Source organism: Leucoraja erinacea, chromosome 4, assembly GCF_028641065.1.
Source record: "Leucoraja erinacea ecotype New England chromosome 4, Leri_hhj_1, whole genome shotgun sequence".
Classification (NCBI taxonomy): domain Eukaryota; kingdom Metazoa; phylum Chordata; class Chondrichthyes; order Rajiformes; family Rajidae; genus Leucoraja; species Leucoraja erinaceus.
The window spans coordinates 5,638,302-5,652,789 of record NC_073380.1 but is presented as its reverse complement, the minus strand read 5'-3'; the positions used below and the strand labels follow the sequence as shown (position 1 = coordinate 5,652,789).

Here is a 14,488-nt window from a genome sequence, read left to right as displayed (position 1 = left end):
ATATGGGGAGAAGGCAGGAAAGGGGTACTGATTGTGGATGATCAGCCATGATCACATTGAACGGCTCGAAGGGCCGAATGACCTTCTCCTGCAGCTATTGTCCATTGTTTATCGTCTATAGTAGTTCAGCACTGCTCTCTGGTTGCGGTGGGATAATTCAGTTGCCTGATAACAGCTGCGAAGAAACTGTCCCTGAATCTGAAGGTGTGCGTTTTCACACTTCTATACCTTTTGCCTGATGGGAGAGGGGAGAGGGGAGAAAAGGGAGTGGCGAGGGTGCGACTCGTCCTCGATTATGCTGCTGGCCACAGCCTGTATGTGACTAGGTCGACTTCTAGAGTCAAATCACACTACTCTTGAAATGTGAGCAGGTGCAAATCATTCTAGCAAGCCTGTCACGATTAGCACATATTATATTAGTGATCATCATTGTCAGGGAAATTATGTCCTTGCAACATTGTGTGGGATTCGAATGCCGTGAACATGCCCCATAACTAACTTTGATCCTTCACACCCCAACTCCCCTCCCATCCCTTTTACATTAAAACCACGGCCTCGCCAAGGTCCAAAGTTGGACGTGCATATCTCTGAAGATCTGTAAAGCAAGTAAAATTGATTTGGACCACTACGATACATCCCACATTCCAAGAGCATCATAATGGAACAGCATGCTTTTCAACCATTCCATGCAGGTAAATGACACACGCTGATGAGGCTTCAAAAGAAAGTTTGTGACCAACGCATCTTAAAGAAATGGAAGTATTTTTCTCTGGTGGTTGAATGGTTAAAGGTAATATAAATGATGGTACTGAGCTAAACTCTATAAAGAATGTCACAAACAGCTGGAGCAACTTAGCGAGTCAGGCAGCATCTCTGGAGAGAAGGAATGGGCGACCTTTCGGGTCGAGACCCTTCTGAGGCGAGAAATTGACTCTATTTTCCTACCTTTGAACGATATCATTACCTTCTCCTAAAAGGCACACGTTTATGGGCGTTGGGAGAGATTGTATCAGAATCTCGGACTATCCTTGATCGGACTTTACTGGCTTTAAGGGCCTGTCCCACTATACAAGTTTACCCTAGAGCTCTCCCGAGTTTAAAAAAAAATCAAACTCGTGGTAAGTACGTAGAATGTGCGTAGCAGTTACGTCGGAGCTCAGGATGTCTCTTAGTGGCTCGTAACGCTAACGTCAGGTACTCGGGAAACGCGGTAAGCTCGTGAACTTTTTTCAACATGTTGAAAAATGTCCACGAGAGCCCCAAGTACCTACGAGCGGCTATTACCGTAATTCTCCGGGTTCGAATCAGGGGAAACTCGGGAGAACTCTTGAATTACCTCGTACAGTGGGACAGGCCCTTTACCTTGCACAAACGTTATCCCCTTATCATGTATCTATACACTGTGAATGGCTCGATTGTAATCATGTGTTGTCTTTCCGCTGACTGGATAGCACGCAACAAAAGCTTTCTACCGTACCTCGGTACATGTGACAATAAACTAAACTGAACAGAGATTCAGTTGGTAGACACTGAATGCTGGAGTAACTCAGCGGGACAGGCAGCATCTCTGGAGAGAAGGAATGGGCGATGTTTCAGGTTGAGACCCATCTTCATTCAGTTGTATTACTTTACTTCCCTGAATGTGGGAATGTTTTTTTTTAAATGTTGGACAATGTTGTTCAGAAAGAAAATTAACAAGCAATTATGTAAGAAAGGTTTAGAAATTGTTAAAGAAATCATGCACACACCAGCTCTGAAGAAAACCCAGTCTTGCACGTATCCTAATGAAAAATACAATGAAACAGATCAGTGAAATTCTAACTTTGCAGAGTTTTTTCCTTCTCTCCTGTCCAGTACCATCAGCTTTTCAGTTAAAACTTAAACATGTTCATTCTCCTGTACAGAGAACTTGAGTTATTATGCACTGTTCATGTCAATGGGGTGAAATAATTGTGAATCACAAATTAGTACGGGCGTCAGGGGTTATGGGGAGAAGGCAGGAGAATGGGGTTAGGAGGGGGAGATAGATCAGCCATGATTGAATGACGGAGTAGATTTGATGGGCCGAATGGCCTAATTCTGCTCCCATCACTTATGAGCTTATGGCAAAGATTTCATCTTTCATCCATGTATCACTGGAAGTAGGCAATAAACTGCAGACCAAAAGTCTAATCCACTTCAAGGAAAGACATGCTTGAATGACTCTGAAAGCCACAGAACTCTGGTTTATCAGATATAATAGACTTAAAATGAGGGGTTTATGGGGCAAGGCTTTCTCGCACTTACATGACTCTAATTAGTTATGGAAATACACTGAAATTTCCCTTTGAAATTATAACATATCAAGAAATGTGATCACATTATTTTGGTGTTATCTGTGCATTGCAAGTGAATAATGGAATTGACCTGCAGTTAAATGCATCATTGATCATTTCCAAGTCAAACCATGGCCATGGTGGAATCTGACAAGATACACCCAGCTGTGTGTCACTTTCGTAGTCCTGGGAAAATTTCTATATCAAAGTTGCGAGGACAAAGCTAAGTTCAGAGTATTTAACGCATAAAAACCCCCCAAAAGAAAAAAGCAACACATCCGTGATTGAGATGAGAAATTAAAGATAGTATTAGATCAAAGGAAGACGGCTTGTGACGTAGCCAGAAATAGCAGTAAAAGAGCGGAAACTTTTTTTTTTCAAGAACTCAGCAAAGGAGGATCAACAAATTACTAACACGGCGAGATACAATTTGAGAGTAAACAAAAAAAACTGCAGACGGTGGAAATATAGTACGGAGTACTACAGTGGCTTGCGAAAGTATTCATACCCCTTGAACTTTTCCACATTTTGTCACATTACAACCACAAATGTAAATGTATTTTATTGGGGTTTTACGGTAAACAAAGCAGAGTTCATATCCGAGACCCTTCACAGCACGGTGGCGCAGCGGTAGAGTTGCTGCCTTACAGTGCCAGAGACCCGGGTTCCATCCTGACTACAGATACGGAGTTTGTACGTTCTCCCCGTGGGTTTTCTCCGAAGGGCCTGTTTCCATGCTGTATCTCTAAACTAAACAAAACAAATTTCGACCATTCTGGATTTTCTCTCCTCAGATGTAGGCTCCTTACAAACGGAGAGAAAATGATTTAGAATGGGAAATAAGGAAATGGTGGAGAAATCAAACACATATTTTGTGTGGGTCTCCATGGGAAAAGGCATACAAAACCTACCTGATATATTACAGAATTAAGCTTCGAGCAAGAATGATGAACTGAAGAAAGGACGTAAAAGTAAAAGAAAATGCTGGAAAGATTCAGCATGTCAGACAACATCTTAAGTAAGCGAAGCAGTTAATGTTTCAGATCTGGGACCCTTCGGCATAGCCAGTAGGCATCAGAGTGGTGTAACTGATAGAACTGCTGCCTGACAGCGACAGAGACCCAGGTTTGACCCCGGTTTTGGATGTTGTTAGGCAAAGTTTGTACATTCTCCCCGTGAAACCGCACGGGTTTCTTCCGGGTTGTCCGGTTTCCTCCCACATCCCAAAGACGCGCAGGTTTGCAGGGTAATTGGCCTCTGTAAATTGGTCCTAGTGTGTAGTGAGCGGATGAGAAAGTGGAATGATATAGAACTGGTGTGAACTGGTGATCGATGGTTGGCGTGGACTCGATGGACCAAAACTGTATCTCTAAAACTAAAACTAAATTGGAAAACAAGGAAAACAAGTTAGTTTGTGTCCCATTCCCCATTCTGATGAGAAGTCTTAGACCGGATCTTATCTGATCTGCTCAGTTTCTTTTTCCATAGATGTTGCCTGACCTGCTGAGTGCTTCCAGTAGTTTACGGGATTTCAGATTTAAGGCATTTGTATAAAGCTTAGATTATTTTCTAAATAGGGTGAGCATCCAGAAATTGAAGGTGCAAAGGGACTTGGGAGTGCTGGTGCAGGATTCCCAAAAGGTTAATAATTTGCAAGTCGGATCAGTAGTAACGAAAGCAAACTCAATGCTAGCATTTATTTCAAGAGGGCTTGTATACAAAAAACAAGGATGTCATGTTGAGGCTCTATAGGGCATTGGTAAGACCGCATTTGGAATAGTATGAGCAATATTGGGCACCATATCTGAGGAAGGATGTGCTGGCTCTGGAGAGAGTCCAGAGGAGGTTTACAAGAATGGTTCCAGGTTAACCTATGATGCGCATTTGTTGACACTGGGTCTGTACTCACTGGAGTTTAGAATAATGAGGGGGGGGGACCTCATTGAAACATACAGAATAGTGAAAGGCTTGGATAGAGTGGATGTTTCCACTAAAGAGAGAGTCTAGGGCTAGGGGGTCATAGCCTCAGAATTAAAGGACGTTCTTTTGGGAAGATGAGGAGACATTTCTGTAGACAAAGGGTAGTGAATCTGTGGAATTCTTTGCCACAGAAGGCTGCAGAGGCCAAGTCAATGGATATTTTTAAGGCAAAGGTGGTAGATAGGTTCTTGATTAGTATGGTTGTCAGAGGTTATGGGTTAGGAGGGAGAGATAGATCAGCTATGATTGAATGGCGGAGTAGACTTGAAGGGCCAAATGGCCTAATTCTACTCCTATTCCTTATGACCTTATGATTTTCCGAGTGCCATTTATTAGACTTCCAGTTTCCTTTTGGCGAATCTGGGATTGTTCTCCCTGCTGCCTTTCTCGTTTCCTTGGCAACGATATTGCGTGTCATTGCTGTTTTACTGCTTTGAATAATCTTCCTGTTGGTTGTTGAGACACCATCGCAATCCCCAAAGGACTTCACAATTTTTGAGATTGACCCTTTTTTGAGACACCAGTGCCAAACACAATAATGTTATAGAGCTCAACTCAAGGTATGCTCAAAGTAATTCATTAAATCAATATTTCAAGATTGTTTTCCATGGCATGGAAGACTTCCATTTTCTTTAAAACATTAATTCTATTCCATTCTTTGAGAACAAGCATTGTAAAATACAAGCACTTTCTGTCCATGACAACCCTATAATTATTTCATTTTTAAAAATACATCTTTTACATTCTGATGGAGAAACTCAGCGGGTGCAGCAACACCTATGGAGCAAAGGAAAAAGGCAACATTTCGGGCCGAAACCCTTTTTTCCTTCGCTCCATAGATGCTGCTGCACCCGCTGAGTTTCTCCAGCTTTTTTGTGTACCTTCGATTTTCCAGCATCTGCAGTTCCTTCTTAAACATGTTACATTCTGATGCTCTTTACTGTTTTATAAATGCCCCACAATTAAATAAATTATGTGATATGCATTGAAAAACATTGCCCTTGCTACTGAATGATTTAATGGGAGAGATAGCCACTTAGTAAACTTTTTCATTTCACACTATGGCAGAATCAATGCATGGGAAATGACTTTGCACAAAATCTTCCATATGTTTTAATAGCATTTTTCAATAATAATAATAATAATAATAATAATAATAATAATAATAATAATATTTCATGGTCTTCAATTACCACTGGACATATATTGCCTGAAAAATACAGCATGGTACATTTTGTTTCGGATTTTTTTCTTGTGACCACAAATTTGATTACTGGTACACCATTAATAAGTGAGTAGAAGCAAAGTGAATGAAGTCACTGACTGCATTAAATCTCCGGTCGACAAGAATGTAAGTGGTTGTATTGCTGTTCAGTTTGGAAATGACATATGTTTATGATCACCTCTGCTCGTTCTGATGCAGCGTCTCAACTCAAAATGTCAACACACCATTTTTCCTCCACAGTTACAGTACAGCTTGAGTCACTGAGTTTCTCCTGCATTGTTTTTCTTTGTTCCAGATAGACAATAGACAATAGGTGCAGGAGTAGGCCATTCGGCCCTTCGAGCCAGCACCGCCATTCAATGTGATCATGGCTTATCTTCCCCCAATCAGTACCCCGTTCCTGCCTTCTCCCCATATCCCCTGACTCCGCTATCTTTAAGAGCCCTATCTAGCTCTCTCTTGAAAGTATCCAGGGAACCGGCCTCTACCACCCTCTGAGGCAGAGAATTCCACAGACTCACAACTCTCTGTGAGAAAAAGTGTTTCCTCGTCTCCGTTCTAAATGGCTTACCCCTTATTCTTAAACTGTGGCCCTTGGTTCTGGACTCCCCCAACATCGGGAACATGTTTCCTGCCTCTAGCATGTCCAAACCCTTAACAATCTTATATGTTTCAACGAGATATCCTCTCATCCTTCTAAACTCCAGAGTGTACAAGCCCAGCCGCTCCATTTTCTCAGCATATGACAGTCCCGCCATCCCGGGAATTAACCTTGTAAACCTACGCTCAATAGCAAGAATGTCCTTCCTCAAATTAGATTCCGGCACTTGTAGGCTCTTACTTTAGAGATTCGGCACGGAATCAGGCCCTTCAGGTCACCGAGACTGCTCCGACCAGCGATCACCCCAAACACTAGCACACTCGAGACACTAGCACACTCGAGACAATTACAATTTTTACCAAAGCCAATTCACCTACAACCAGTTCATCTTTGGAGCGGGGCAGCGGGGAGAAACCGAAAGCAGTGCGGGGCCCGGGGCCGGGGAGAGAAAAGGCCCCACGCAGGTCACAGGCAGAAGTGCGGGGCCCGGGGTACAAACGGGGCCCGGGGCAGCTGTAGCGAGACAGCACCTGCAGAGTCAGGATCGAACCGAGTCCCTGGGGCGGGGAGAGAGAGACAAGTCTGCATGTTACTCTACTGCTGTGTTATATACATATATAATTTTCATGTATGTGTGTTTATAAACATTATATTCCTTAACAAGTGTTATAACACTAGTGCCTCCCCTTTTGTCTTATCACCAATCTACTGTATTTTCAAGTCCATTGCATTTAGCAGGAGTAGCCTATCTTGCTCCGCTACTAAGATCCCCCTTTGCTCGAGACAAATCTTAAAATGCTCTTTTGGAGAAAAAAAGGACAGGAGAAATACCGAGAGGCATTTACATCACAACTATCACATGCACTTCCATCTCCACTCCTCCATCCAAGGACAGTTAAAACTTGCAATGGAAGAATTAGTCAGCAAGCAGTTTGCCCTATCCTTCTGAACTCTGGAGCTACATGCTCTACATACCGAAAAAAAAGTTCAGTATGAAGGTAAAATGTTCCTTTACAGATAGCAGCTGTCCTAATATGTAGAAACAAGGAACTTCAGATGCTGTTTTACAAAAAAGATACAAAGTGCTGGAGTAACTCAGCGGGTGAGGCAGCATCCCAGGAAAACATAGATAGGTGACGTTTGGGTCCCGACTCGAAACATAGTTTTGCACTGGTATAAAAGAATGACACCAACATTTTCCTGCATCACTTTTCACCCATTTTCATTATCTGTTCCAACTTGTCTGTTGCTTTTCAGATACGTGGGCTGCCTGGGTTACAAACAACCCGACTTAGAGAAATGACTTCATGCAAAATCTCCCATAAATTAACATAGCATTTTGCAATAACAATAATAATAATATGTTTCCTAGTACAGGTATTCATTAACGACCGGATACATATATAGATTGAGCGAATGATGCAGCATGGAATCTGCCCCTTCGGCCCATTGAGTACATGCTGACCATCGATTACCAGTTTACACCTGTTCTACTTAATCCCATTTTCTCATCTACCCTCCACACAACAGGGGTAATTTTCAGAAGCCAATTAATCTGCAATTCTGCACGTCTTTGGGGTGTGGAAAGAGACTAAAGCACCTGGAGAAAACGCACATGGTCATAGGGAGAACATGCAAGTTCTACACTGTTCTGAAGTTAATTCAAAAGCCTTTACGGTACCTCAGTTTGATGAGCTCTCAAAGTACTGAAACCATGAAAAGTTTACACATACTCAAGCAGGAGGTCACTGAAGTTCGACTTAATGTTAAGTCGCCCTTTGCTGTTCCTGTCCAGACAGCTATAAAAAGAGTCTGTGTTCAGAAATGCAGCCTTATACAGGGCAGTGAAATATGAGGCCCAAATCCATGCTTTTCAACAGATAGTGATTAAGAAAGGTTTACTTGAAAAGAAACAAAAGTTTTTGCAGATGGTTAGGAATTTACAAGTCCATTAAGATATTACCTTTGCAAAAATCTTTTTTACAATGTTTAACATTTTTATAGACTTTCAGTTTTTGAGTTAGATACCAGCGAATGTATAAACAAACTCAAATTACTCTAAATGCAAGCTGGTGGTTTATTAACACTTTATTAACTTAACTATTTACATGATTAATGAATATACATCAATTAATATTCCCTTGCCCGAATTAATTTGTCACCTACTAATGCCCCAACAATCAAGGGATAAGGTTATAGAAACAAGGAACTGCAGATGCTGGTTTACAAAAAAAGACACAACGTGCTGGAGTAAAGTGCTAAGATAAGGTGAATTAGTTAGCAAAGTGATGTCAAGCCCCAGATAATAGTTCAAAGGTTACCAAAATGATTAGTAAAAAAATTCTAAATGCAGAATATGTGAAGATGTCTAGAGAATAAAAATATAAAGTGTGGAACTGTGACTCGAAATGTCACCTATTCATGAAAGATAGGCACAAAAAGCCGGAGTAAGTCAGCGGATCGGGCAGCATCTCTGGAGAAACAGAATAGGTGACGTTTCGGGTCCGGACGCTTCTTGTCACCTATTCATGTTCTCCAGAGATGCTGCCTGACCTGCTGGGTTACTCCAGCCTTTTTTTGGCGAATTGTAAATTTTGGTTCGAGATACAGCAACAGGCCCTTCAGCCCACCTAATCCATGTCGACCAGCGATCCCCGCGCACTAATGCTATCCTACACACACTGGGGACAATATACAATTTTACCAAAGCCAATTAACATACAAACACATAGATATAAGTTTTAAAAAGGCAGGGTTATGGTAAACGTGTACAAAATACTGTACTGCTTCAACTGGAACTGCACGTCAATTTCGTGGCAACATTCTTTAGAAAGGACATAATGTGTTTATTAAGGTGATGTATTTGTGTAGCATACTGAAAAGATTCACAAAAATGATTACACGCAAGCAGAAAAGTGGAGATGGATCACCATCCTTGGAGCAAACATGTCTAAAAATGGATCTAATGAAGATGTTTAAAATATGTGCAAGCTTACACAGATTAAACAAGGGGAGATAGACACACGAAGGTAGACAGAAATGCTGGAGAAACTCAGCGGGTGAGGCAGCATCTATGGAGTGAAGGAATAGGTGACGTTTCGGGTCAATACCCTTTTTCAGGAGATAGATACACAATGCTGGAATAACTCAGTGGGTCAGGCAGCATCTCTGGCGATAAGGATTAGGTGACCTTTCGGGTCGAGACCCTTCTTCAGTCCGAGAGCCAGGGGAGGGGGAAACTAGAGGTATGAAAACGTCTAAAGAACAAATGAATGAAAGGTAATGAAAAGAACAAATCAAAGCCAGCAACGATGATCAAGGATTCAGATTCAGATTCAGATTCAAACTTTATTATCATTGTGCAGTGTACAAGTACAGAGACAACGAAATGCAGTTAGCATCTTACACAGAATAATGGAACAGTGAAATATATATATGTATATACAGCAGTAGTAGTGCAATTTTCAGGGGGGGGGGGGGGAGGGGGGGAGATCAGTCACTGCGGAAAGGAGTGTCCGAGGGGGGAGGTTGACTGGCAATCACCCAAGGTGCAGAGTTAAGTAGGGTAACAACCGCAGGGAAGAAGCTGTTCCTGAACCTGCTAGTCCAGGAACGGAGAGACCTGTAGCGCCTCCCAGATGGGAGGAGGGTAAACAGTCCATGGTTGGGGTGAGAGCAGTCCTTGACGATGCTGCGCGCCTTTCGCAGACATCGCTTGCTTTGGACAGACTCAATGGAGGGGAGTGAGGAACCGGTGATGCGTTGGATAGTTTTCACCACCCTCTGCAGTGCTTTCTGGTTGGAGACAGAGCAGTTGCCATACCATACTGTGATACAGTTGGTAAGGATGTTCTCGATGGTGCAGCGGTAGAAGTTCACCAGAATCTGAGGAGACAGATGGACCTTCTTTAGTCTCCTCAGGAAGAAGAGACGCTGGTGAGCCTTCTTGATCAGTGTTGAGGTATTGTGGGTCCAAGAGAGATCAGAGATGTTGACCCCCAGAAACCTGAAGCTGGAAACACGTTCCACCTCCGTCCCGTTGATGTGGATGGGGGTGTGCGTGCCGCCCCTAGACTTCCTGAAGTCTACAATGAGCTCCTTGGTCTTCTTGGAGTTAAGGGCCAGGTTGTTGTCAGCGCACCATGCTGCTAGGAGCTGGACCTCCTTCCTTTAGGCCGACTCATCGTTGTCGCTGATGAGGCCAATCACCGTTGTATCATCTGCATACTTGATGATGGTGTTAGTACCATGTACAGGTGTACAGTCGTAGGTGAAGAGGGAGTAGAGGAGGGGGCTCAGCACACAGCCCTGTGGAATGTTCGGGGTGAGGGTTGACAAGGTGTGGTTGTGTAACCTAACAGACTGGGGTCTGTTAGTTAGAAAATCCAGTATCCAGTTGCAGAGGGAGGGGTCGATGCCCAGGTCGATGAGTTTGGTGATCAGTTTGGACGGGATAATGGTGTTAAATGCTGAGCATTCTCACGTAGGTGTCTCTGTTGTCGAGGTGGGAGAGGGCAGAGTGAAGTGCCGTGGAGATGGCATCCTCCGTACTCCTGTTCTTGCGGTAGCCGAACTGATAGGGGTCCAGTGTGGGAGGTAGGCAGCCTTTGAAGTGTGCCAGGACCAGCCTCTTGAAGCACTTGGTGATGATGGGAGTAAGTGCAACTGGGCAGAAGTCGTTGAAGCTCACTGCAGTGGAGTGTTTTGGCACCGGAACGATGGAGGTGGTTTTGAGGCACGTGGGGACAGCTGCTTGGGCAAGTGACAGGTTGAAGATGTCAGTCCAGGCGTCTGTCAGCTGCGCAGCACAGGCCCTGAGGACACGCCCAGGGATGCCGTCAGGGCCAGCAGCCTTTCGTGCATTAATCCTACTCAGTGCCACGTACACGTCGATGGGGGCGAGTGTAAGGGGTTGGTGATCAGCAGGGAGCACAGCCTTGATGCCTGTCTCTAGATTGTCCCTGTCACAGCGGCCATAAAAGTGGTTAAGCTCCTCAAGGAAGGAGGCGTCGCTGGATGTGGGGGTGGTGTTGGAGGGTCTGTAGTCCGTGATGGCCTGGATGCCTTGCCACATGCGTCGGGGGTCGGAGTTGTTCTTGAAGTGCTCCTAAATCCTTCGCTTGTAGCTGTGCTTGGCCTTCTTGATGCCTCTCTTCAGGTTAGCTCTGGACTAACTGTAGGCCCGAGCATCGCCTGACCTGAAAGCGGTGTCACGTGCCTTCAGCAGTAGCCTGACCTCTCTGTTCATCCATGGCTTCTGATTCGGGAATGTGGTAATCCGTTTGAGGGTGGTGACACTGTTAACGGTGGAGTTGATAAAGTCCAAAACGGAAGAGGTATATGAGTCAATATCCGTGTGGGAGTCAAGGGTGGCCTGAGCTGCAAACACATTCCAGTCAGTGTTTCCAAAACCCTGCTGAAGTGTGGAGTCCGCTCCCTCTGACCAAACTTTAACTGTCCTCACTGTGGGTTTAACACGTCTGTGGAGTGGAGAGTACTTTGGGAGCAGGAACAATGAGAGGTGATCAGACTGTCCAAGGTGGGGGAGGGGGATGGCTTTGTAAGCTTCAGCCATATTTGTGTAAACATTGTCCGTATCTTGTCTTCTCTCGTGGCGAAGAGACATGTTGGTGGAATTTGGGGAGTACAGTCTTCAAGTTGGAGTGATTTAAGTCACCTGCAACAATGAAGGCTGCCTTGGGGTTGTGAGTCTGTTGTTTGCTCATGGTAGTATGCAGTTCCTTCATTGCAAGCTTAGCATTAGCATCCGGAGGAATATAGGCTGCAGTCACAACAGTGGAAGTAAACTCTCTGGGAAGAAAGAATGGTCTGCATTTAACCATGAGAAACTCGAGGTTAGCTGAGCAGTGACTCTCGATGATGGTAGTGTCCGTGCTCCAAGCTATATTTACATAAATGCACAGAACCCCACCTCTGGTCTTACCGGAGTCTGATGTTCTGGGTAGAGCCTACAATGATCCATTGTTGGCTGTGGAAAAGGTGACAAGTAGATACAAACTGTGAAACTAGGCAGGACGACAGTGAAAATAGTAGGATGACTAGGGTGGGGAAGGGACAGAGAGAAAGGGAATGCAAGGGTTACTTGAAAGGAGATAAATCAATATTTATTTTTCAATGGCTGATCTGTAGACGATCCAGAGTTGGCACACCGAGAAACCATTTTACGCAATGAGTCATTTACCCTAGAAGTGGGTACCGAAAGAGCCATCAAAACCAAATTGCAAGTGCATGCAAGAATAAGAAGATTGAGCAAATGAGTAGAAATAAATAGTGTCAGAAAGAACTGCAGATGCTGGTTTAAATCGAAAATAGACACAAAATGCTGGAATAACTCAGTGGGGCAGGCAGTATATCTGGAAAGAAGGAATGGGTGATGTTTTGGGTCGAGACACTTTTTCAGAAATAAATAGGTTGTTCTTCAATCAAGCCTATGCACATTCAATTGATCCAACTACCTCCTTTGATGAAATAGAGCACGAAGTGCCGGAGTAACTCAGTGGATCAGGCAGCATCTCTGGCAACATGGATAGGTAACATTTTGATTCAGGACCCTTCTTCAAACTGTTTGTGGGGGGCTGGGGGGGGAGACAACGCTGGGAGAGAGGAGAGTCAGAACAAAGCATGGCAGGTATTAGGTGAACATGTTTGTGGGGGGCTGGGGGGGGGGGTGGGGGGGACAACGCTGGGAGAGAGGAGAGTCAGAACAAAGCATGGCAGGTATTAGGTGAACATAGCCAAGGGTGGTTGATGGTGCTTTGTTATTATACAATTACATGAAAAGGTGGCAACATTTTTTATTAATTATCCATTATTGAGTAATTCCAGAGCAACGTATCTAGAGCCTCTACATGAATTTAGATACATTACTCTGAAATTACTCAATAATAATGGATAATTCTTGATTTTTTTTTTAAAAGATTGGGGCATCACAGTGGCACAGATTTACAGGTAGAGTTGCTGCTTTACAATGCCAGAGACTCGGGTTAGATCCTGATGCTGTCTGTACGGAGTTTGTATGTTCTCCCCGTGATCATGTGGGTTTTCCCAGGGGTGCTCCAGTTTCTTCCCACGCTCCAAAGACGTACTGGTTTGTATGTTAACTTGGCTTTGGTTAAAAAACTTAAATTGTCCCCTAGTGTGCGGGATAGCTAGTGTAAGGGGGTCGTTGGTCAGACCGTGCTGCATCTCTAAACTAATTAACAATGCAATAGTCTCTCAGTACTACATTGAAGTGTGCGTCTAACTTTTTATGCTCAAACTCCGAAGTGCAAGTTGAATCCACAATCTTCTGACACAGGAAGCACGAGAGGATACCAAAGTACCACTCACAAATACTGGACAACAACCAAGTGCTGCGTCGAGTGAATCTATGCAAGAAGTCTGAACTTTAGTGAAAAAAATCGCTGAATATTTTACTCATTGATGATAGTTGATTGCCAACACAAATGAAATACATTGACATTTCTTGTGTACATGCATATCCATTAAAAAAAAGAAAATAGTGAATGTGACGAAAACAACAGTTACTTTAGCATAGGGGTGTCAAACTCGTGACCTGCGAAGGGGTCCAATCTGGCCCGCAGGATGATTTCCCCGATGCCAGAGTGGGCTGCAGCTGTCCCCAGTGCAGGATCGGGCTGCGTTCGCTTGTGCACGGTTCGATCCGGCGCCCATGAAGTCGCATTTTGCCCGTGACCTAAAATGAGTATGACACCCTTGCTTTAGTAGCTAGGAAACAACTTCCATTGGAACACAGCACTCTTTTTAGATTTTATCCTCATCAGTAGGTCGATGATGAAGAGATTATCTCTTTCAGTTTCAGTTTAGTTTATTGTCACGTGTACCGAGGTACAGCGAAAAGCTTTTGTTGAGTGCTATCCCATCAGCAGAAAGACAATACATGATTACAGTCGAGCTATTTAAGTTTCTTTCTCCATAATAATTTTGATCTTTCATCTAATATGACTCTCATTAGCAATTCCCAAGGCTTTCCAAATAAAAAAAACTATCACGATTTTGGCAAGCTTTCTGTAACATGGCTTTGAATAGCAAACCACTGTTGTTTTTAATGCCTGATCTTGCACCTTCCATAACAACAGTTTCAGTCATACCAAAGTGAGAGAACATCAAATCAGACTTCATATTAAGCTCAAATTATCCAAGACCATTTATTCCGCTACTAATAACCAACCACAACAATAAACCACAAAGGTTATAAATATGTGGTAAAATGTCTTCCTTCTAAATATAAAGACAGACATTCAAAGAATTGTACCTACACCAATCATTATTTTTCTTGAAAATTCAAACATTTTGTTTACTATAACCTTTTTTGCCATATTTTTA

The 14,488-nt window shown here is 43.5% G+C and overlaps 1 protein-coding gene across 2 annotated transcripts in view; it reads right to left on the bottom strand.

The window, feature by feature from the left end:
- The window catches only part of rad54b (RAD54 homolog B), a 122,403-nt gene that overhangs the window by 56,529 nt on the left and 51,386 nt on the right, over window positions 1-14,488 (bottom strand). The window lies entirely within an intron of this gene.